Below are 21210 nucleotides of genomic sequence, written 5' to 3' on the forward strand. Positions count from 1 at the left end.
GTTTCCTAATTGGTCCTCTTGTCTCCATCATCTCCTCTCTCCAGTCCATCCTCCACTCAGCTCCTGAATTGATACCCCTAAAGCACTGAATAAATCACTCCCCTGCTCAAGAAGCTTCAATATTTTTCTATTGCCTTGAGGATAAAATACAAAATCTACTGTTTGGCATTTAAAGCCTTTCACCTTTTGAGTCCAGACTTTTTCCAGGCTCATTATTCTTCATCACTTACTCTGTGCTCCTGTCAAACTGGTCTACTTACTGTACTCTATGTACAACATCTCATCTCCCACCTTTATCACTCTGCACATTGTTTTCTATGCCTGGATTTTTTCCTTATCTCTACCTCTTGGAACACCTGTCTCCCTTTAAAGATTAACTCAGGTGCCATCTCCTGATTTCTACAAGTTGTTAGCACTTTTCCCTTCCCTCGTCTCTCTTTCCCAGTTACTATGAATTTTTATGCATGGTAATTTATATATTCATTTTGTATATATTCTGTTTTTTCCTCTGTGGACATGTAACGTCTCCCTGTAGAATGTAAATTCCTTGAGGTCAAAAACTATTATGTTTTTGTATTTTTATGCCCAGCACCTAGTGCAGTTCCTCGAAAAAATAGGTGCTTTATCAGTATTTGTTAATTGGTTGATAAAATGAATTATGAACTTTTATAAATGAATTAGGCACTTTTATTTATATCTAGAGAAAATGCATTATATGTGATAGGCAAATAGCTAAGCCCCAGAATGTTCAGGTGAGCCTTGAAAATAAACAGAGTCTCATTACCTCAGATGCCAGACATTTTTGGCAGAGCTAATCATTATATACACTTTGTCACCAAGCCCTGTGGTTAATAACCAATTAATTCTCAGTTGCTTGTTAAAAACCGGTACAGGCTGCGAAGCTCCCTTCCCTGGCACAGATCATAGGTGTAAATGCCACACACACACACACACACACACACACACACACACACACACACACATATTTTGTTTTTTCTAAGAGATGGCAAACATCTTAGGATGCCTCCAACACTTAAAGGATTAAATAGTACTGTTTTTGAATGTTCTACCACTGTTCAAATACTTCCCTCTGGTGGCCAAGCCATTTAGTGGCAGAAATAGATACTTAAACATTCATTGCCTTATGATTCCTAAGAATTTATTGAAATAATTTGCTTTTGCAGCTTTTTCCATTGTGGATTCTTTAATGAGAATTCTTGGGAGTACATACTTAAATAACACCATTTTACACATAGGTCATCATAATAGACATAAGGAAATTGAAGCTGGGCATGAGCCTGGGCCTGGTGAATCACTTGAGTTTGAGAGTTCTGAGCTGAATCAGGTGTCAAAGTAAGCTCAGCACCAATGTGGTGAGCCCCAAAGTGTGAGACTGCTAGGCTGCAAAGCAGCTCAGGTTAGAAGAATGTCAAAGAGCTCTTGTAATCAGCAAAGGGATCTGGTGTTCTGTGAATGGCCACTGCACTTCTCACTGGAGCAAGAGAGGGAGGGAGGGAGGGAGGGAGGGTTAAAGGAAGGAGGGAAGGAAAGATGGATGGAGGAAGGAAAGAAAAAAGAAAGAAGAAAGAAAAAAGCTGAAGTCCTGTTTTGTGCATGGTATGTTGAAAGCAACATGTAGACCATAGAAATTCCACTGGACTTAGCGACAGAAGACCAGAGTTCAAGTCTGGGCTCAACCCCCTTTCTAGTTATATGACCTCAGGCAAATCACTTAATCTGTCTAAGCTTTATTTTCTGTATCTTTAAAATGGAGACAATGTAACTTAAGCTACCCATCTTATAGTTTTATAAAGAAGCCCAAACAAAATGATGTATAGTATAGTTCTTTATAACTGTAAATTACTGATAAATGTAAGCTATTATTAGTGACAAGCATAAAGTCAGTTACTAGGTATGATAATTTGTTTTGGCTATAAAGATTTTTAAAAATCGGGGAATTCAAAATTTCGTAGCATGATAGCAATTCATAATAATATTAATTCATAATAAAAACTGACAGAGTGCTTTAAAATGTGCAAAGTACTTGATGTAATTATCGCATTTGAGACCTACAACAATCCTGTAAGGCAATCACTATGGTGATGATATATTAATAATAATATTATTATTACTACAGACAAAGAAATAGAAATGGCAAGAGGTTCTTTAGCTTGCCCAGGGTCACATGGCTGCTAAGTGTCAGCTGCAGAATTAAAACCAAAGTCTCCTGGGCTTTAAGTCCAGTGCTCTCTGTAATAAACCAAGCTGCTTTATTTCCATTGTATACATCATGCTTATACACATCATACGTTATATGACAATGTACTGTTATCCCACTGACCAGTTAACATGTTAAAAATAAAATCAGATACCCCTGGAAGCTAATAAGTCCTCTTAAGATTTTAGAGTGCCGTTTGGTAAATTACCTCTTCATTGAGCTAAATGTAATCTAAATAAGTTAAGAAAGATTCCCCAAATTTCCAGGTTATTAATATAAGGGGCAGGGAGAGGGGAAGTGCTGAATACATAGATTTTAAGATGTACAAATATGGGTAAGTTCTTCCCCTAAAGTCTTTCTCAGATGTTTCATTATGGCAAGGGTTCTTAATCTTTTTTTGTATATTATAGACCCTTTTGGCAATCTGGTGAAGCCTGTGGACCCCTTCTTCAAACAGTGTTTTTAAATGTATAAAATAGGGGTAGCTAGGTGGTGCAGTGGATAGAGTACTGGCCCTGGAGTCAGGAGGACAAGCCTTAAAACACTTCCTAGCTGTGTGACCTTGGGCTAGTCACTTAACCCCCATTGCCTCCCTGCCTAAAAATTAATAAGATCAAACATATAAGATTGCAAAGGAAAAGCAAAAAAGATTAAAAAAGTATTACAAAGGAAACCGATTATGTTGAAAATAAAGATGTATGTATCATATGTTTATAATTGTTTACTTGTTGTCTCATTACAATGGGAGCTCCTTGAATGCAGATAATGTCTTTTGCTTTTTTTATATCCCCAGTGCCAGTGCTTGGCATATTGTCATTACTTAATAAATGTATATTGATTGATAGATTGATAGGAATCATGTTTTGGCCTTTATTTATAGCCCCATTACTTAGCCCAGTGCCTATAACATAGTAACTAGCATTTTATTTCCCAAATCTTTATTTGTCTTCTTAAGCTCTTGTCAACTAGCAAGCAGCAACAGACATGAAACCTAACCCTCAGGTCTTCAGTTTTTAGCTCAAGAATTAAAAATTCACACCAGGGTACTTTATTGCATGCAACTCTCTTTAAAAGAGTAAAACAGTTTTCTTGAATTTTGTGCAACTGCATTATATCCATTCCCACAGTGGCAGTGCTTTCTAGATTTCTTCCAGCAGTGTAATTGGTTTTCATTTGAATTACTAGAAATGGGTAGTTATTATCAGGTCTTGACATGTCATTGAAGTCTTTTTGTGATGTCCTGGATGAATGTCCTGAGAAAGCAGCCAACTTCTCTGTTGTCAATGTCAGCTAATGCTTCAGTTTCCTCCTTTGTAAAATAGTAATATTAATATTTTCAGCCATGACTCAGAAGGTTGTCAGGAGGAAAGGTTTACTTTCCAAACGTTAAAGTACTATAGAGATATGTATTGTTATTATGACTACAGGCAAACTCAATTACACTAAAAAAAAAATTGTAGAGTCAGGTTACCTAACAGGTAGCCAAATGTCCTAGTCTTGAAGTTCATACAACTTTTGGACAAGTCTCAGTGAGTAGGACTGACTTAATAAAAGTAAGGAACTTTTTTTCATTATTATGACAAAAGTTGATCCCAGAGTTTTCATCAGCCCACAGAGTAGACAGTGGAAATGACCATATTGGTCTAAAGTTAATTCATTTTCATTTAGTAGTTATATATATGGCACTATGTTGGGAGTTAGAAGGGTGTACCTTATCCAAAAGGAACAAGATAGGTAGAATAAAAGCAAGACAGATACGGTCCCTAAGAAGCTTACATTATAACATGGCGCAATGAAGAGAGTCTTGAACTTGGTGTCACGGGATCTGAGTTCAAATCCTGGCTCTTCTACTTACCTGTGTGACCATGGGCAAGTCACTTTACTTCTTCTGGCCTTAGTTTTCCCATCTGTAAATAGAGAGAATTGGATTAGATGACCTTGAAGGTCCATTTTAGCCCTAGATCTATGATACTTTGCTCCTACTGGGGTGAAACAATGTATATACAAATATGCAAATATAAAACATATAGAAAATCGATACAGAGTATTTTTGTAATATAAGAAGGGGCAGACATGCAGTAACAAGTAGAGGAATTAGTAAAGCCCTTTTGTAGGAGATGGCTGAACCTTAAAGGGATCTAGGCATTCCAAAAGAAAGGATGGAATGGGACCATTTCAGGTATGGAGGATATCCTATACAAAGGCATGGAGGTAGGAGTTGTGATGCCATGTAGCATAGACATCAAGGGAGCCAATTTCCTTAGAATGTAGAGTAAATGAGAGGGAGTAATGTGAAAGCAGTTTAGAAAGAAAGTTAAAAGAGCTAGATTGTGAAAGAGTATAAATATCAAACTGAGCGGTTTATATTTTATCCTACAGTCAATAGTGAGCCACTAAAATTTATTGAGCAGAGGAGTGACATGCTTAAAACTGTATATTAGGCATGCAGACCACACCTCTAAAGTGAGCCCTATTTAAAAGGGAAAAAAATTGTAAGTATACACTGAAAAATAACACTGATTATAGGCCAAACTCAAGCTTTGTGCAGACCTGATAAGGCAGAAAAGCCTATGTTTGGACTAATAGAGCATATGTCCAAAGGAAAAAAGAGATTACATTTTTCACACGACACATGTTTACAGAAGCACACGAGAGGCATGTTCGTGTTTACTCTAATTCCTTTTTAATGATAAAGAAGCAAACGTAACTGAAGAGACTAAAACCAGGATTTTTATTTATTCTCCAGCTGTCATCTTCAACCTTGGCTGGTCATCCTGGTCCCAAGAGAAAGGGATTTGCAGGTCTCTGCAAGAAGATGCTAGAACTTAGAGCTACCTTGAGATTAATAAGTGTTTTGGAATTTCTTAATCTAGTGAAATTACATGGTTCCATATGATCCCAGATATATTTTTTTTTAATTTTCAACTTTTCTTTCTTTTTTTCGGAATTATCAAAAGGAGACTCTGGATAAAGATAAGACTTTTGGAAAGTCTCAAGGAGGTCATGTAAAACCTAGCCATATAACCCATCTGTGTATACAGGCACACTTTTATTCAGGTCATATATAAAATATTGATTTATACACCATGGTTCTTCATTGCATGAGGCCCATTTTAAACAGTGAAGCAATTTTTTTGAGTTTTGTATAACTATATTATAACCACTGCTGTGATTATAAAGGAAAAAAAATCAGAAAATCCTAGGGGAAAAAAAAGGCAAATGTTTTGCTTACTTCTAAGTCTCTGTTCATTGTCTTATCAAAATGAATCCCTGGCCTTTATATAGCATGTGTACAAAAAATGCCAGATGGAAGGTTACTAAAGGCTATAGATTTCCTCTTTCCTTGTGTTAAAATTTCTATTCTGTAGCCAACTTATTTATAGTCTTAAAGGCTTAGAAGATGGAATGAAAATATGTAGAAAGTGGGGAGGTATACACAGGAAGCTGAGGTCCAAAAAAGGGAGGTGGCTTGGTCAGAATCACACAGGTAATAAGTACCAAGGCTAACATTGAACCCACTCCTCTACCCCCAGCCCTGACTCCAGATCTGGTATGCTTTTTGCTCTAGCAGTTTGCTAAAGGTAGAAGGAAAGGATTTTATGAATGTATATATAGTTTCTACTCTTAATCTCCCCACTCAACCTTTCATTTTATCTTTTGGGTTTAAAGAAAAAGTTAGTAGAGGAAGGGGACTTTTAGGTCCTCACAAGAAAATGCTAGAACTCAAGCTCCATTGATATCAATAAGTATTTTTGGAATTCCTAAATCTTAGTGAAATTATATGGTTCGTATGTTCCCAGACATATTTTCTTATTTTCCAACTTTTCTTTCTCTTTCTCAGAATTATCCAAAAGAGACGTTTGGTAAGGACTAAGACTTTTGGAAAATCTCAAGGGGTCATTAAAACCCAGCCATATAGCATGTAAACACTGGGTGGATCCTGTTCGGCTTTTCCTGTGTCACTAAAAAATCTCTGTACCCTCTGGAATGGTGCTGTAAAGTAATATCTGACCTTCTCTGAAACAGAAAACACATTTTTCAACTCAGGATAGTGTTTGAAATCCTATGGGTCTTACATCTCCCACAAAATAAATAATGATATTTTGGGAGAATTTATGTCACGTTACAAACCATGGTGATGGCACTATAGCAGATAAAAGAGCTGGTGTGGCTAGCATACCAATGCCATTTTTTAAAAAATGGGAAGAACACCTATAACCTGTGTCAGATTGCTTACCATTTCAGGGAGAGGGGAAGGGAGGGAAGGAAGGATAGAATTTGGAACTCAAAACTTTGAAAAAAAGAATGTTAAAAATTATTTTTACATGTAAATTAGGTAATATAATTTATATTTAATTGGGAAAAAATAAAATATATTTTTTTAAATGAGCAGAGAAGTTCATGATACAAATAGGCATCTTGGTGATGCCTGCCACTTCTCTTTTTAAGATGTTCTCCCTAGCTACATGCAGACTTCTCCAGCTCGGGGCCAAGGCTATGAACTTCTTTTCCTATCTGTTTCCCAGACCTTAGATTTGTTTACCTTTTGAGCTTTGGCTTAACTCCACAGGGCATCCTGTTTATTCTCTTTGTCCAAGACTTAAACCATGACCTATTTCTCTATGGGGTGGAGTTCTTTCCTCTAGGATAGTTAATTGTCCCCAAATCATTTTTGCCTATGGAAGGCGTGGATTAGACTCTCTCTGGATATGATGATTTTTTTTTCTCCTGAATTTATCAATAATTAAGAAAGCTTAATTATCAGAGCCATAAAGTCATACAGTGGTGGAGTAAGAAGGGACCATGGAGATCATCTACTCCATACACTTCATTATACAGATGAAATAGTTGAAACAAACTTCAAAATGAATACTATCTCTTTTAGCTAGGAATTTACCAAAACTTGTCTTAGGAAAAGAGAACAGAATAGCTTAAAGTAAAAAGAAACAATTTGGGAGGGAGTTTGCCTTAATAACCTTAAATAAAAATGAATTTTTTGTAAGTATTGATGCAGTCTCTTTAAGCAGTATCTCACAGTTCAGCAAGTTACTCTTAGGACTCTGGAACTGGAAGAGATCTTAGAGGTTAATCCAAATCAATTCCTTTTTGGTAAATGAAGAAACAGGTATAGAGAAGGAAAATGACTCACCGTACATAATGTAACTAGTTAATAAAAGAGCCTTAAGTAAAATTCAGATCTAGCTACCAGTCTAAGCACTTTCCCCACTTTGTTTCTCAGTGGTACTTTTCTCTGATGTGATCTGTGTTCATGAAATACTAATAAATTGAATCATGATTTTATGTTATACATGTACAAGTAAGGCTTTTTTTTTTGAGACTGTGTTTTCCTATCTTACTATGGATGGAAATTCAGTGGTCATCCATGAGCCAGTCACTACTGATCAGCATAGAAGTTTTGACCTGTTCTACTTCTGACCTGAGCTAGTTTTCCCCTTATTTGACGGCCTAATGATCCCTGCTCCTGAGGCTTATCACACTGGAGCTAGACTTAATGAGGAACCTGATTGGTTTTATCCGTACTTCAGCTCAAAACTCTTAAACTCAAGTGATTCACCAGCCTCAGCCTTCCCAGTAGCAGGGATTACAGGCGTGATGATGCCTGATGGAACTCACTATCCAAAAGAATCCTTCTGAAAATTCTTTTGTATAAAAAGTTACCCTTTTAAGTGAATAATAATTCCCAGTTTATCTTTTCTGTTAATGTGGATTCTCATGTATTAGTGTTGCTTAAAGTAAGATACCTTTGAAGGATGCCTAAGGCTATTTTGTTTGTTTATTTATTTGTAATCAAATTAACTATTGTAATAGTCTTTTTGATTCTATGACAGGAAAGAAATTGGTGACTTTGGCCTACTTCTGGATGAATAGTGATCATCAGAAGAAAAAAATTCTACTCCAGATTAAATTCTGATATAGTGAACCCTACTATAAGGTAATGCCTGTTCTTTAATTTTATTGTATTTCCTTGTGTTCAGTTTCTATGTCCTCCAGTTTAGACTCCGTTCTGCTGCCGAATTAATATTCCAGATACACAAATCTCTTCCACAAGTCTTCCTCTGAAGTTCCATAATAGAACGGAAATTATCTTGGACTGTTGTAAGCCTGTGCCAGCAGAATTTGAGCTTCAGTAAAGCCTGCCAAGCTTTGAGTATGACTTCAGTGATGGCCTTATCCAAGGACCAGCCTAAGCCTTGCTAAGTTTGGAGAGGCTCATCAACCAATGAGTGGCGGTTGTCCTTCATTTTTGAAGAACAAAATGACATCACTATGCTAGAGTCAAGTTTTAGGCTGTCTGACTGTGGCTAATCAGACTAATAGGAGCTCAGAATGTTCTACCCCAGGTCGGGCACAAATAGTCTGTGTGAACCTTTGGAGTGGATTCTCTAAGTTTGTGTTTCTCTTGAGCTGTTTCAATTCTGCTTTGCTCATGGATGCATTTAATATTTCTACCTATCTGCATTGGATTGTGAGGTTTTTAATGCCATAGTACATAGTCAATTTTTTGTGTAGGTGCTATGTACCACTGAGAAAAAGGTATATTCTTTTCTGTCCCCAGTCAGTTTTCTCCAGAAGTCTACTATATCTGACTTTTACAAAATTCTGTTCACTTCCTTAACTTCTTTCTTGTTTATTTTGTGGTTGGATTTATCTAGTTCAGAGAGGGAGAGGTTGAGGTCCCCCACTAGTATAGTTTTGCTCTCAATTTCTTCCTGTAAATCCCTGAACTTCCCTCTAAGAATTTGGATGCTATACATCACTTCTTCTGACCACCATGTGAATGCTTGCCCTGTGTGAGTTCTCCATAAAACTGTCTTTTTGGCAAGCCTATGTTTTACATTTGAACAATGTGTCCAGCCCATCAGAGTTGTGCTCTCTGAAGCAGAGTTTGAATGCTTAGTAGTTTAGTTTGAGAAAGGACCTCAGTGTCTGGTATCTTATCTAGCCAGGTGGTCTTTAGAATCTTCCTGAGACAATTCAAATGGAAGCAATTCAGTTTTCTGGCATGGTGCTGGTATACTGTCCAGGTTTCACAATCAAATAACAATGAGGTCAGCACAGCGGCTCTGAGGACCTTCAGTTTGGTAGTCAGTCCAGTACCTCTTTTCTCCCATACTTTCCTTAGGAGCCTTCCAAATACAGCTAGCTCTGGCATTGAGTGTGTCAACTTCATTATCAATATGAACATCCCTGGAAAGTACACTACCAAGGTAAGTAAACTTATCAACAGCGTTCAAAACTTCTCCATTTGCTGTAACCAATAGTTCCACATATAGATGATGTGATGGTAACTGATGAAGCACCTGTGTTTTCTTGGTGTTAATTGTTAGGCCAAAATTAGCGCAAACAGCAGAGAATTGATCCATACTTTGTTGCATCTCAGCTTCAGAGGCTGCATCGAGTGCATAATCATCTGCAAACAGGATATCATGCACCAACACTCCTTCCACTTTGGTCTTGGCTTGTAGTCTTCTCAGGTTGAAGAATTTACCATCAGTGCAGCAGCTGACCTTGATGCCATATTCATCCTCATTAAAAGTGTTTGACAACATGGCTGAAAACAACATGCTAAAAAGCATGGGAGTAAGCATACAACCTTGTTTCACTCCACTGGTGACTGGGAAAGCACAAGAGCATTGTCCATTATCCAGAACCTGGGCAAGCATGCCATCATGAAATTGATGTACAATGCTGATGAACTTCTCCACGCAACCAAATTTTGACATAATCTTCCGTAAGCCCTCCCTCACGACTGACAGTATCAGAGGCCTTGGTCAGATCCACAAATGTTTTGTACAGACCTCTGTTCTGCTCCTGGCATTTCTCCTGGAGTTGTCAGGCAGCAAACACCATATGGACCATTCCTTGGCCCTTTTTGAAGTCACACTTCGGAAGCCAATAACTAGCCATCAGGTAATGGAATTCTCAGAAATTCTCAGATTGCAACAACTTAATAAGCCATTTATTAAGGCATAGAGAGACTGTGAGGGAGTGTACTGACAAAATCATAAATTTTTTGTAGTATATATAGATCTCATCATTCCACTCCTCTACTCAAAACTCTTATAAGTGACTCCAAATAGAGTGCAGACTTGTCTTCTTGGCATTCAAGATCTCCCACAAGCTGATACCTTCTTATCTATTAAATCTTATCTCCTACTTCTAAAAGTTACCAGATAAATGATCACATAAGTGGTCATCATGATCAACAGTGAACCTGAGAGCATCTTGCTGATTTAGCATTGAGGTGACAAATAGCAGCAAAACCACTGTAGCTGGGCTGTATTGTGTCAACTCCTGTAGTATGTAGGAACCTGTATTAATGAAGATTTTTAAAGAGGAGAAAGAGCTGTAACTAGTGACACCATAGTAGATTTAGTTAGTCTGGCTAATGTTTGGGACTTTGTTTAGATTGGATTTTTAGCAGAGGAGAGTGCCAAGGTGGGCCAAAGTATATAAGAAGGGCCCTGCTGCATTTTCTGTACTAATTGAGGAGAAACTTCTCTAGTAGGGGTTAATCTCTTCCCCAGTGACCAAACCAACAAGGAAGTGCTCAAGGGATAATGTATACATTTTTATGTCCCTTCATTGTGTGTATCTGCTGACTTATGGCAGCATTTGATTACATCCCTATATGGCCAAGGATCAGTATTCCAGTAAGGACTGAGTATGAGAGGACCTTTCAGAGATGATGATCATGTCTGATCCACAGAACTTGTTTGAGGCTCCCTTGCCCATATTACCCCAAAATTTTTTTTTTGAGAAAATAGTTACAGAACACATTATTCTCCATTACAAGTGCTCTCTCTATGCCAATCAAGCTGAGACTACTTATGTACATATACTTCCAAGTACTTTTCTGCTACCATGCCTTTGCTCACACCGTGTCATGTCTTGTGCCTTCCTGGCTATCTCTGCTGTGATGTTTAAAAAGTTCAGGAGACAGAATTTCTGGGTAATTTAATAATTTTATTAATAACATCAGCATGTTTATTAATAAAAGGATGGTCATTTGGCTGTCTCTTTCTTAGACCAAAGACAGTCATGGCAGCAGGCTTATGGCTTATATGTCCTTTGGAAGAGGAGTGTTCCTGAGGGTGTCAATAAACTCTGGTTTTAACAATGAGAGGCTGAACCTATTCTAATGAACTTTAATTATGTCATTTATTTCTAAGTTACCCCCAATCTATTAAAAGAATTGGTCAATCTTGGTCAATCTATTAAAAGAATTTATCCCTACACAAACCTGAGTAGAGCATAATGGCTTCCCCACGTGGGTGAGGTCTGAAGCCGATCACATTATCAGTAATGTTCTTCAACAGACTGGACTTTTAAAATCAAGGCTTTAGAAAAAGGGGGGCGGGGAGGGACTCTGGATCTCCTCAAATCATTGGTTATCAATAATCATTTCTCTCACTGCCTTTTAAAGTTTTATTCACACTTTTAGGCCCACCTCAAAGGCCAACTCATCCATGAAGCTTTTACTGATCCCTTCAGTAGGTTATAATTTTTCCTTCTTCTAATTTTGTATAGCACTCTGTACCTCTTTTATATTCTATTCTTCGGGGTAGCTGTTGTATACTATAATCCATATGTTGTACCCTTTGCTTCTTCTCTAGGCTCTATGAAATAGGGCCTGTGCCTTAATTACCACTGTATCTCCCACAAAGCCTAATAAGCAGGCACTTATTACATGGTTGTTGAGTAATTTTTTTTTTTTATTAGTTCTGTGTAGGGAATTCCTGGGAAGGAACTTCCTCTATCAGTGAAGATTAGCACCTGCTCTACAACAGTATTAAAAAGATACCTAAAGACCTTAGAAGTCAAATGATTTTCCCAAGGTCACTTGACTAATATGAGTCAGAGGCAAGGCCTGAACCAAAGTTAGCTTTCCATCTACTATACTGTGCATGCTGCCTTTCAAATGACTTTATCTTTCACATTTTTACAGTACTTCAAGGTTTACAAAGTACTTTCTTCACATCAACCCTGTACAATAGGAAATGTGTTATCCCCATTTTATAGACCAGAAAACCCAGGATATGTGGCCACATAGCTAGAAAATGCCAGAACAAGGATCTGAACTCTGATCTCCTGACTCCAGCTCCACTGTTCAGTCTGTTTATGCCAAACTGCCACTTAGTGAATCATCAACTCAAAGTGAGTGGCCATTGGCTAGGACTTAGATGTTCATCCTAAAGAAATTTGACTTGTAATGTTTTGACATCTGTTATTGTAAAGAGGCTCAAGATGAATGGATGGTAAGCTAGGAACCAATTGCTCCTTATCTTTAAAACGTGATTTTTCACAAATCATATTTGGAAGTTCAGCCAGGCATAATTTTGAACTGACCTTTGTTGGTCTTGCTTTTGATACCCTGGTAATTTCCCCAAAGTAAAAAATCATAGAATAATAGGATTATTAAATTGTAGAAATGGCCTGTTGTTTGCAGAGTCCAAATCTAGTTAGATGACTACATTGTGATGATTCTGAGGAATATCTCTTCTTCAGACTATCTCTTCTATTTGTAAGAGAAAAACATATTTCCCTATTATAGCTAAGAATAAAAAGCAGAACAGTTCTTGCTAAGCTGTCAAAATAAACTAATTCTGGTAATAAAATAGGGGAACTAAGCATTCAGTACAGGGATCAGGAATGTCCCTGGAGGGGAATAGTCCATACCCACATCCAAAACGGGCATGGAAAACTGACAAAAGGGTGTCAGCCATACGAGGACGCAAAAATAGACCCATTCAAATCAGTTGCTGGAAGATTGACCAAGTTCTACTGTAGAGTATTAGAAAGAGCATTAGATTAGGGGTGAGAGAATGAGGACTTGAATTTTAGTTCTGCTCCTTATTCTTATTAATTTATTACCTATGGAAAGTCACTTGATCTGCTTGTGGCTCAGTTTTCTCTTCTGTAAGATGAACAGGTTGGATCAAATGATCTCTAAGGTCCCATCTAGTCTAAAATCTCTTATAGTAAAAACCTGGACCCCAGCTTCTTATGGTTTGCCTAAAGAAGGGTTTGAAATGGTCTGAAATTTGAGGGCAGTGTCTGTGGCTAGTGATGGTTGCAAGAATGAGTCAGAAGACCTTTAATTTAGAGACTAAGAGAAATACTTTTCCATGATCAGATATTTAGCTTAAGGTCTCATTCCATTGGACCTAGAAAGAGCCAATATGGTGCCAGACCTTGTGGTGCTTAGAATGGGGAAAGAAGCAGTTTGAAGCAAGAGCACTTTGTTGCTCAGGGTCAAGGGCACATTTCAGATAAACATGGGGAACTGGTCTTGTGTGTTTGTTTAAAATTTCATTATTATATTGATCAGTCTGGAAGGTAAATTCTGGATTAATCTGATTTCCAGAGAGTTACATAGATCTCCCCTGTGAGAAGGTTCCAATTCAGCAAATATTTATTGAGCACCTGGTAAGTGCAAGTTCCTGAGCCAGGTGCTCTGGAGAATACAAAGAAGAATAAGAGGGACTTCCATGTCTTCCTGGTTCCTAAGACTGGTTTATACCAGGCTGCCCTTGTCTTATATCCCTTAGGAGAAGACCTGGAAGTCCCTTAGGGTCAGAAAGTCCGCCTCTGGGACTTTGTGGACCACATTAGCTATGTGACCCCAGGCAACTTTCTAAGGTCATAAATTACACAGCAAGTCCCATCTCTACTGGCACAACAAGTTCTTACAGGACCTTTCAACACTAATGAAATAATGGGTTTAGTTTTTTAAAATAAAGACAAGGTAACAAATATTTAGAATAAAAAAATTAAAAATGGGTTTAAGTTGGAGTTCTCATGGCTTTGCTACCTAAGCTTCCTGAAATGATTATGTTTGCATATACTTTTTTGATAGTTCTGGAGTTATTCACCAGGTTTTTCTTTGAACAGAAATTCTTAACAGATTTATCAAATTTAGAACCCTATTGTTAGGATCATAGATTTGGAGCTGGAAGGGACTTAAAAGTCATCTAGACCAATGCCCTCATTTTATAGATTTTTTTTAAAAAGCCAAAAGCTTAGTTCCAGAGTAGGGACTTGTCCAAGCCCACTCTGTGACCCCCTTGTAGTTGGTGAAAGAGCTGGGAACCAAAGCTATACCTTCTGACTCTTAAATTTTTCTACTTCACCTGTTGTGCTGTCTGTTACATGGGAAGCAAGTGATATTTCAAAGTGGAGATGACTGAAACAGACAGGTTGAAGTTGCTTATCAAAAGTCAGAGAACATTTGCAAGAGGCTGGAGGTCCACAGGTGTGGTACACTGTAGATATTTTCATACTTTTTCAATGTATTGGTCAGTTTTGCTGATTTTTAAAAAAAATTTTACTTAAAAATATGAGTTGGCCCTCTGGGAAGGGAAAAGGGGAACAGTGGGAGAAAATTTGGTGACATAAAAAAGATATTGTTAAAAATTTAAAACAAAACCAAAAAAAGATTACCCGCAAGTCTAGGGATTGAAACCTAGTACTATCCACTAGCAGTATTTAGGGCCCTGTCTGCTAGATCATGTGCCCCTCAACACTAAATATGTGTGAGCATTTTTAGTGAAACCAAAAACAAAACGAATTTAAGGCCCCAAGCCTTTTGACAATTTGTTTCCACTAAGATTAAAAACACATCTAATGATAAACAAAGTAGTCAGCCCTATTCCTATGCACCCAGGCTGGGAATGCTCTCCCTTTTAACCTCTATTTCTGAAAAATCCTTAACTCTCTTCAAGGCTTAACTGAAATGTCACCTCCTACAAGAGGCATTTCCTGATTCCTCCTGTTGTTAGTGTTCTTCTGTCCTCAAATATTTTGCATCTACTTCTATGTTTACATTTTGTTTTCCCCCAATAGAATGTAAACTCCTCAAGAGATATATTTGTGTCCCCCATGCCTAGTGCCTGGTACACAGTAGACCTTGAATCAAAGTTAATTGATTGGAATTGAAAATAATGGTTTTTGTCATTTGAGATGGTGAATTCACATTAGTGAATATATTTCAAAGCACGTAATTCATAGTGACAACTTTCGGGGTTAGAGTACTTCAGAGCCAAGTGGTGGCTTTAAATGTGTTAGACTCCAGGTATAATGGGATGGATCTATGTGCAAAGCTTTTAGTGGAAGAATACTGAAGTTTCTTCTAATACTGTAGAGTTCTGTAGTAAGAAAGCCAGAATTCAGATCCTCATTTTGATTATTGCTTGTGTGAATTTGGGTAAGACACTTTACATCCCTTACAGTTTCTCAGCTATAAAATGAGAGGATGGGATTAGGTAGATTCTGATATCTGTTTAAGCGCTACATCTATGATTATCTGAACTATGATTCTTTCTGAAGAAATTTTCAAATATGCACCTAGACACTAGGTGGAGCTATGTATTATGATATTATAAGGAACTGTTCTGGATAGAAATGTGATGTCCTTTTCTTAAAATAATTATTTTATTTTGTGATGGCCTTTCAATAAGAATTTTAGAACGTTAGAGCTAGAAGGAAAGTATGAGATCATTTTGTCTGATCTCATTTTGCTTTGGTTTTTTTATTAGGAATTTAACGAACATCAATAAATAAGAACATTTCCATATAAACAGAAAAAGGGAATTGTATATAAAATGTGAACTATTAGGTGTTTTTTTTCAATGTAACCTCCTTATTTTAAAAATGAGAAAATGGACACTCAGAGAAATCATAAGTTCAGAGAATTTAGACTTGTGGCTAGTTAATAATAATAGTTGACATAACGATGCTTTAAGTTTTACAGGGGCAAGTAGGTGGTACGGTGGATAAAGGGCTGGGCCTGGAATCAAGAAGATCTGAGTTCAAATCCATCCCCAGACACTTACTAGCTCTGTGACCTTAGGCAAGTCATTTAACTTCTATTTTCCTCATCTGTAAATTGAAGATAATTATATCACCTACCTCCCATAATTATTGTGAGGATAAAATGAGATAATATTGGTAAAATGCTTAGCAAGCACCTGGAAATAGTACTGCTATGTAAATGTTAGCTGTTATTAACTATTATTACAAAGCACTCTGCATATATTAATTCATTTAATCCTCACAGCAATCCTTTGAGATAGGAACTAAAGGCATTATTATCCTTATTTTACAGATGAGAAAGTTAAGGCTCAGAGAGTTTTATTGTAAGACTTTTCCTACAGCTAGTAAATTTGAGGATTCAAGTAACACTGTCTCCTGATTCTAAGTCCACTGGGATGGAATCAAGATGGCAGAATAAAAGAAAGCCTTAGCTCACCTGCCTTACCACCTTGACAAAGATCTAGAAAAAGCACCCACCTGAATTCTGATCAGGAAAGCCAAGCTAAAACTGCAGTGTACATTTTTTTTCCCAGCTGAGGGCAGCTTAGGGGGCAGACAGGAGGGTCTGTGGACACTGAGATCTGCAGTCTGAGTCTGGCCACCTGTGGAGCATTCTCGTGCTTCGGGACTGAAAGACAGCCAAGACAGGCCACCAAAGCAAGAAGCACGAAGCCAGAAAGGAATCGCAGGGCATCCCTGCACTAGTGTCAGGGGCAGGTATAGTTGTCTGGAAGCTCTGTTGCCCACTACCCAGTTCACAGGGAGAGAGCGTTTTTTGTGAGTGTTGGCCCTAGCTGCACACTGAGCAAGGAACAGGTTCTAGAAATGTCATTGTAGAAAGCTCTGATTCTAGGAGCAATGCTCAGTGTCCCAGACCAAAGGGAAATGGCAGTTCAATTGCTCTGAATCTTGCAGAACCTCCCAATGGGTTAATAGTAGCTGAGTCCAGCACCAGATTGCTAAAATTCTCAACCAGGGACAATCAAAAGATTCAAACCTGGGTCAGGACCTTGTAGAACTCAGATCAAGAGGATAATGAACAGACTTCCTCCCAGATCACACTTCTTTCAGAGCACCTAAGCTTTCAGCCTGCGTTGTGAAAGCAGCAGAAGGATCTAAGAGGACAGAAGATTAGGCCAGACATCCCTCCCTACTCCACTCCCTGAAGTGTGCAGAACTGAGCTCTAACAAAGTTAGAAGTCAAGAAGTAGGCTGGAAGCTTGGCCAAACAACTCACCATAAGGAGCTGTTATGGAGGAAATAGACAGTAAAACTATACTAGTGGGGGGTTTCAACTTTCCCCTCTTAGAACTAGGTAAATCTAACCATAAAATAAACAAGAAAGATGTTAAGGAGATGAATAGAACTTTAGAAAAGTTAGATATGACAGACCTTTGGAGAAAATTGAATGAGAATGGAAAGGAGTATACCTTTTTCTCAGCTGTATATGGCACCTTCCCCAAAATTGATCATATATTAGAGCATATAAACCTCACAACCAAATGCAGAAAAGCACAAATATTAGCTGCCTCATTTTAGACCACAATGTGATAAAAATTATATTCAGTAATTCCATGGCAATAATACCATGGAAAGATAGATTAAAATTAATTAGAAACTAAATAATCCTAAAGAATGAGTGAATCAAAGAATAAATTATAGAAATAATAAATAATTTCATTAAAGAAAATGATAACAATGAGACAACATGCCAAAATTTATGGGATGCAGCCAAAGCAGCTCTTAGGAGAAAATTTAGATCCCTAAAAGCTTATATCAATAAAATAGAGAGAAAAGCAGATCAATGAATTGGGCATGCAACTAAAAAAAAAAAACTAGGTAAGGAACAAATTAGAAGTCCCTAATTAAACACCAAATTGGAAATTCTCAAAACCAAAGGAGAGATTAATAAAATTGAAAGTTAAAAAAAAATTGAAGGGACAGCTAGGTGGCGCAGTGGACAGAGCTCTGGCCTTGGAGTCAGGAGGACCTGAGTTCAAATGCGACCTCAGACACTTAACACTTACAAGCTGTGTGACCGTGCACAAGTCACTTAACTCCAATTGCCTCACCAAAAAGAAAAAAAAATTGAAGTAGGAGCTGATTTTATTGGGAAAAAAAAAGATAGATAAACCATTGGTTAATTTGAATGAAAAAAGAAAACCAAATTACCAGTATCGGAAATGAAAAGAATGAATTCATCACCAATGAAGATGTAATTAAAGCAATTATTAGGAGCTGTTCTGCCCAACTATATGTTAATAAACCTAACAATTTAAGTGAAATGGATGAATGTTTTACAAAAATAGAAACTTCCCAAATTGACTGATGAGGAAATAGAATATTTAAATAACCTCTTTTTAGAAAAAGAAATTGAAAAAGCCATCAATGAAATCTCTAAGAAAAATCACCAGGACCATATGAATTCAAAAATGAATTCTACTAAACATTTCAAGAACAATTAATTCCAATACTAGATAAACCATTTGGAAAAATGGGCAAAGGAGGGGTCCTACCAAATTCTGTTGACAATACAAATATAGTGTTGATACCAGAAAGCAAAAACAGGAAGAGCAGAAACAGAGAAAGAAAACTGTAGACCAGTTTCCCTAATGAATATTGATGCAAAATTTTAAATAAAATACTAGCAAGGAGATTTTAGCAATAGATCACAAAGATCATCCAGGAGTGGGGAACCTGCAGCCTTGAGGCCACATGTGGCTCTCTGGGTCCTCAAGTGTGATCTTTTGACTAAATCCAAACTTCACAGAACAAATCCCCTTAAAAGGATTTGTTCAGTAAAACTTGGACTCAGTCAAAAGGTTGCACCTGAGGACCTAGGAAGGCACATGTGGCCTTGAGGCTGCAGGTTCCCTGCTGCTGGATTTTACCCTATGACCAGGTGGGATTTATACCAGGAATGCAGGGCTGATTCAGTGTTAGGAAAGCTATCAGCATAATTGACTGTAACAGTAACAAAACCAAAAAAGATCGTATTATCTCAAAAGAGGCAGTAAAAGCTTTTGACAAAATACAGCACCCTTTCTTATTGAAAACACTAGAAAGCATAGGAATAAATGGAGCTTTCCTTAAGATGATATGTAGTCTCTAGCTAAGACCATCATCAAGCACTATGTGTAATGGGGATAAGCTAGAAGCCTCTGGCCCTCCAATCAGAGGGGAAGGTCAATTGAGGGATTTGACAAGGTGTTGAGTATCAAAAATGAGTCAATCCATATGGTGATGAGATTTCAGGTGATCAGTTTATATTATGTGAGGCATGATATTCTGTGGAGTAGAAACCAAGCATAGCTGCTGATGGAAAACAGAGTTGTCTGGAAAATTCAAACTAAGAAATCAAGTCAAAGAGGGATTAAATGGTTCACCTAGGGTTACACAGCTATTAAGTGTCTCTGGCAAGCTTTAAACTCAAATCTCCAAGTTCAACCTGCTGCCATCTTAGACATTTTGTTGTTGTTCAATTGTTTGTTATGTCCTACTCTCCGTGACTCATTTGGGTTTTCTTGGCAAGGATACTATTAGAATGGTTTGCCATTTCCTTTTCCAGCTCATTTTACAGATGAGGAACTGAGGCCAACAGGGTTAAGTGACTTGCCCAGGTCACACAGCTAATAAGAGTCAGAGGCCAGATTTGAACTCAAGAAGATGAGTCTTTGGTGACTCCAGCCCCAGAGTTCTATCCAATGTGCCACCTAGCTGCCCTATGTCTTAGACATAGTAGGTATTTAATATATGCTTATTCCAGTACTTCAAGGATCTATGACTTAATCATTGTATACCTACTCCACTGATACAAATATTCTTTGAGAGATGTGTGTCACATTTCTCCAGAGCTCAGTTTCATCAGCTGTGAAATGAGGGAGTTTGAGATTTCTGCAAGTTCATTGTCCTATGACCAGCTTGATAATGAGCCTTTTTACAAATGTTTGTCTCATGCATAACTTTGGCAGATTAAATTTATTCTCTCACCTGGTTCTGCTTTTTATTCAAGGTTTATGTTTGCAAGATGATTGGTTTGGGTTAAGGATATAGTCTACTAATGGGCATCAGAGATGTGAGATGATCTTTTCTGTGTGAGGCTAACCTGGCTAGTTTGGATTCATAACCATGCTCTCAGAAAGAGCAATTGTAGAGAAGAGAGAACTGGGTCTGGTGTCAGACAACCAGATGGTTGGATCCCTGTGCTTCTGTTTCCTTTCTGTGTGTCCTAGGGCAAGCCACTTCCTCCTTCAGCTGCTCAGTTTCCTGAGCTGCAGAATGGGGGAGCTCGTGATCTTTAAGGTCCCTTTCTGAAATCCTCGACCTCATCAGTTCCCCCCATAAATATTTAACACCTGGCTCTGGGGAAGGGGTAGAGAAGGACTGTAGGACATACTTTTTTTTTTACATTTAGTCTGCATTATTAACATTTTCTCCATTACTTTCTTAAATCTTAACAATCAACAGAACAATAAATCAAGCCATAATTCATACCTTTTGTTGATTTCCAAGGTCTAAATGCTCTTGCTGGAAATTTAACAACTAGCTTTCTGGAGCTGGTTTAAGCAGACTTTAGTACACCCGTGGTTATCTCCTTACTAATTTACCCACTACACTAAGCAGTATTTGTAAATATAAGCTATATTGGATTGGTTGTCAAGAGACCTGGGTCTTAGTTCTAAATCTGCTATATCTAGCTGTGTGACCTTGAATAAATTACTTAACCTCTCTGGACCTTCAGTTTTCTCATCTATCTGATGAGGGAATTGGATAAGATGATTTGCTTTCAACTCTAACATTCTCCTCAAACCCTTCAGTGAGTTAGGGAGGTATCTACTCCAAGCAGGTGAAGACATCTTCTAGCGGAATGGGCAGATGAGAATAATTTTTTCCAGTGACCACAAAGTTGGCTAAAGCAGGTGCTGTGGAGTACTTAGAGCTTGGCCAGACATTGAAGAGGTCAAGGTCATTCACTGAATCCCAGGCTATTGCCAATCATCCTGACTTTTGTCTTGCCATTGGAGTTTGATGCCTCTGGAAACTAGAGTGAGGCTGATGACTTTGTACAACTCTGCCTCGCTTACATCCAATTCACACAAGAGTCAAGATGTCGCTAGTGATATCATTGGTCCTTTTCAAAAATGAAGGACAAACAA

At 37.8% G+C, this 21210-nt stretch overlaps 1 long non-coding RNA gene across 1 annotated transcript in view; it reads left to right on the top strand.

Moving 5' to 3' along the window:
- The window catches only part of LOC110221615 (uncharacterized), a 45140-nt gene that overhangs the window by 3463 nt on the left and 20467 nt on the right, over window positions 1-21210 (top strand). The window contains exon 2 of the long non-coding RNA XR_002328182.2: window positions 8068-8171. This is a non-coding gene — a long non-coding RNA (uncharacterized LOC110221615). The remainder of the gene's footprint in view (window positions 1-8067; window positions 8172-21210) is intronic.

The sequence above is a fragment of the Phascolarctos cinereus genome, unplaced genomic scaffold (assembly GCF_003287225.1).
Source record: "Phascolarctos cinereus isolate Bilbo 61053 unplaced genomic scaffold, phaCin_HiC Scaffold_4;HRSCAF=312, whole genome shotgun sequence".
Taxonomy (NCBI): Eukaryota; Metazoa; Chordata; class Mammalia; order Diprotodontia; family Phascolarctidae; genus Phascolarctos; species Phascolarctos cinereus.